This window comes from Salmo trutta, chromosome 7, assembly GCF_901001165.1.
Source record: "Salmo trutta chromosome 7, fSalTru1.1, whole genome shotgun sequence".
Taxonomy (NCBI): domain Eukaryota; kingdom Metazoa; phylum Chordata; class Actinopteri; order Salmoniformes; family Salmonidae; genus Salmo; species Salmo trutta.
This window is the reverse complement of record NC_042963.1, coordinates 29,017,191-29,021,716: the sequence shown is the minus strand read 5'-3', so window position 1 is coordinate 29,021,716 and position 4,526 is coordinate 29,017,191. Positions and strand designations below refer to the sequence as shown.

Here is a 4,526-nt window from a genome sequence, read left to right as displayed (position 1 = left end):
CAGGGTTAAGTAGCTGGCTAACTATTTACTTTCATGAACTGACGTTCAGTTTCAATTAGTAAACAACAAGTGGCTACCTAGCTAAAACGTACTCACAAGGATTCCTAAATCATTGTTAAGGATAATGAAAATGACAGCAGTTTCTACTGGTCGTTGTTTTCAGGCTGGTTGTATTGGTGCTAGCTAGGTACCACGCTAAAGCTAGCTAGCTACCCCAGAAGATGCAGTCAAACAAATAATACCTTATTACCATCGCGGTATTGTAAACATATCGTTCGTGGCCAGTGTGTGCTTGTTTGCAGACTTTTTTGTACAGCTTTGACAGTGCTACTGATAGTGGTGGCGCTTAGCTTACACGTGAAAATTCATCACACACAACATTCTAATAGAATTGTGTTATTGCACATATCAAATTAAAATCTTATTTAGTACGTCAAATAGTGTTATTTGACGTGTATCTTTTTTGACACGTAAAGACCCAAACGGCGTTCCATACCAAACTGGAACCCAAACAATGCAAAAACTGGGCATCGACGCGTCGCAACTCCAATAACCCTTCCTTGAGCCTATGCCTCTGACAGCACAATGACTGATGACTCCCCTTCAGGCTACAGGAATGGAACCAGGGAACAGTGAGGGAAGGGTCGAGGTTCCGGGATACATTTCTTGGACGGACAGGAAGGGTGCCCACGATGTCCCGGAGCAGATGGTGACCCTCTCCTTTGCTGACGTCCGTAGGGAATTCAAGACCCTTCTTAGCATTCCTTTAGAGTGCTCCGACAGATATGTGAGTTATGCCGCATACGACCATCTGGGCATGGACACCGCCTGGCTGCAGTTGAAAATGCAGTTTGTATGTGTGTGTGTTGTGTGTGTATATGTTTGGTGGTGTGAAAAGGGGAATGGGGGTTGTATGGGAGCGTTTCCATGGCTACAGGTTCTTGTTCCTGGAGAGAGGTCTGTTCCCTCCCAGGTCTGCCGACCCCCCCATCCCCCAAATATACCCTCCCATGTTCTGTCTCCGTCATTGTTAACCCCACCCCCCTCTCAAAATGCACCACTCTCAGATGCTGACTTTGAGAGCATTTTTTTCTGTCCTATTTGTATTTGTATTTTTTTTGTTGTCCTTTTGTTTTTGTCCCTGGTCCCCACGATCATTGTCAACACATTTCGCCCCATTCTTGTGCAGCTGACAGTGTCTTCATGGAACACAGCATCTGTTGTGAGATGGGAGGCATTGTGGATGGGGAGGGGTTGTTGGTGGGGGTGGGGTGGGGGGGGGGGAATCATGGTCTGCCAATTTCACTATCCAACTACTCTCAACTTCTCATTTGGATGTGTGCTATTAGCATGTTCTCACTAATGCCTAAAAAAAGCCTACTATCTATTTGCATTTGTTTAGTTTTGCTTTGTTTTTGGCATTTTGATGGCTAGAGGCTGGCTGCTGCTGCTAAAGTTGTTCATTGTGAGAAGCATTTTTGGTCAAGTACATTTAGACATTGGTTCCCACGTTTCTTCCTTTCAGAGGTTTTCAGTCACTGAATGCACACACTTTGTACACATACTGTACACCTCAAATTTGAAATCGGAAATGTAACACCCTTAGAGTTAAATATAACACTTTACCAGTGTTTATATGGGAACCACCACCAAAGTGTTAAATTAACACTTTTTAAATGGTTACTTTATTAACACTATCACAGTGTTACTGGACCAACACTTGAAATGTAAAATATTAATACCAGAACAGATTGAAGTCACACTAAACCGGTGTTGAATATTTATTTATGAGAGAAACAGTATATCAACACTACTGGTGTTATATGAACATTACTATAGTGATTAACCTCCACACTCATGGGAGTTTAAAAATCAGGAATTCACACTTTTGTAGTGATGATTGTCAAGACTAGGAGTTAAAAATGAACACTATACTGGTGTAGAATTAACACTATGCTGGTGTGGAATTAACACTAAATTTGTGATAATTTAATTGTGCTCTTTGCTCATTAGGTAGCCTATTAGGTAGGAACTCTTGAGTGTCACTGTGCAACATTAACCACACACGTGAGTAATTTAGGATATTTTATTGAACTCCCAAGTAATACCAGGGCATTTCAATATCATCCTAAAAATAAGGCAAATGATCTTGAAAAGAACATAGCAAAAGAAAGTAAATCAGCATTGGTTTGACTAGTGCCGTGTACTTACAAAATAGAGCTGTCTGTAACAACATAGAAAAAGCCATATGAAACCAATGAAAACATTCTTCAACGAGTTTATGCATTCAATTATGGCTATATGGACAAAAAGAACCGCCCGACAAGATAAACCTATGACACTACGATAATAGCATCGGGCTCAATGTCAATGACAAACACTGGCATTTGATGTTGCTGCTGTTGGACATTGTCAGCATTGTATTTTCTCCCAGCATCACTGAGGGGATGACTGTATTTTATAAGGATCTTATCGCAGAACAACATAGATTGTTTTCAGAGTTGTATTCTCTGAATAATCTGATTCCGAAGGATCACTTCCACTATTCAGAATCTATATGCAAAATTGGTCCTTTGATACATGTTTGGGCAATGAGGCCGTTTTTCAAGTCGAGCATAAAACATTTCAAGAATGTAACCAAATCCCTCTCTAAGAAACACCAAATGGCTATTGCATATCATTGGGAATTCCTCGGCATCAAAAGCATTGAGTCTGGGCCTGACAAAACTCAAATGCTGAATGACATTGAAAATTGTGAATTGATCTCACAGCATTTTCAGCTTGATATGTCCGGTGAAATACGTGTCACACCCTGGGTTATGTGTGATGGCATTGAGTATCACACTGGCATTGTTGTCTGTTCAGATGTAGTGGATGAGATGCCAGTGTTCAGTAAGATTGTTGGCATATATCTGAGAGATTAGATTTATTTGTGGGGTCAGTCATGGAGACTACATTTGTTGAGCACTTTCATGCATTTCATATTACTGAACAAGACCGTCTTTCAATAGTCAAACCAGTTGAGATGTTTTAAACCTTTCGATCTCCATCTTTTTTTAAATGTTGTTACAGACAGCTGAGTGACTCATCATAGCTTACACTGAAAACAAAAGTAACATTGAAAAGTGTGTTGAATGCTGCCAATGAGGTGCTCCCCTGGCATGGAATGAGCTTCTTTGTCCATGATGAGTTACTGATGGCCTGCTTGCTGGTTCCAGAGGCAAGTAGGTATGGCTGCTGTCTTCCCTCCGTCCCAGGTACTCATCCAGGCTCCTACAAGAAAGAAGAAAAAGACAAAAGAACAACAAATTATATTCAACACATGCTGAAAAGAACCAACAATTATATTCAACACTTATGCTGAGGTAAAGAAAGGTCATAACAGATATTTATTATGCTAGGATAAAGGATTTCATCTACAATTTGACACACATGCATACAAAACATTATAGAAATTATTGCCTTGTTCAACTTCTTTGTTGGAATTCGATTCACATACTGAGATCGAAGAAGGTGACTTCTGCCATATACCTTGTGAAACACAATGAGGTGGTCAATGGCCTGAGCTGTGCTGATCTTCTGTGTTTTCTTCCTACCAGCGGGCTTTGATGATAGGATGTTCAAAGGAGTAGAAGGGAAGACATGTCCCTGTCCCACTGTAAACAAGAATTGCTGATATTAGTTTTGCCCAGCATCAAATTAACTCATCACCAACAGTTCAAGTGCTTTAAGTTCCCTACAAGGACCCCACGTGAAGACGTTGCAGGCAAAGATGTTGAGATTGTCTGCGCTTATGGATTGTAGACTCTTTGGGATAGTTATGACAACCCCTTCTACCTCAAAAGATTGTCTTACTACTACAATAAATGTATTTATTGCATTGAATGTGTTTTATGCACCTGTGTGGTGTGTCATGTCATGTGTGTACTGCACCATTTTACAAATGAAGTTCTTTGTGGAAAAATACAGTAATTAGAATTAAATAATTTGATTGAACAAATTCACCTGGATGGTCATCGGATGCTTGCCCCTCTTGCTGGTCCCTGGCAGACCTCAGCAGCCGCTGTAATAGGGGTGTGGGAGTCAGGGTCTCTGCCTCCCTGATCACCTTCACTTTGTAAGATGTACAGTGCATTTGAAAAGTATTCAGACCCCTTGACTTTTTCCAGACTTTCTAAAATGTAAAAAAAAAATTAAAACATCCTCATCAATCTACACACAATACCCCATAATGACAAAGCAAAAACAGGTTTATAGAATGTTTGCAAATGTATTAACAATAAAAAAACAGAAACACCTTATTTACACAAGTATTGCTATGAACCTCAAAATTGAGCTCAGGTGCATCCTGTTTCCAATGATCATTCTTGAGATGTTTCTACAACTTGATTGGAGTCCACCTGTGGTAAATTCAATTGATTGGACATGATTTGGAAAGGCACACACCTGTCTATATAAGGTCCCACAGTTGACAGTGCATTACAGAGCAAAAACAAAGCCATGAGGTTGAAGGAATTGTCCATAGA

The 4,526-nt window shown here is 40.3% G+C and overlaps 1 long non-coding RNA gene across 1 annotated transcript; it reads left to right on the top strand.

Annotated features, from left to right (window-relative positions):
• Window positions 1-1,295: 1,295 nt before the first annotated feature.
• LOC115197206 (uncharacterized) lies at window positions 1,296-4,000 on the top strand. Its single transcript, XR_003878982.1, has 2 exons — window positions 1,296-3,365; window positions 3,600-4,000. It is a non-coding gene; the product is annotated as an uncharacterized LOC115197206 (long non-coding RNA).
• Window positions 4,001-4,526: the final 526 nt, after the last annotated feature.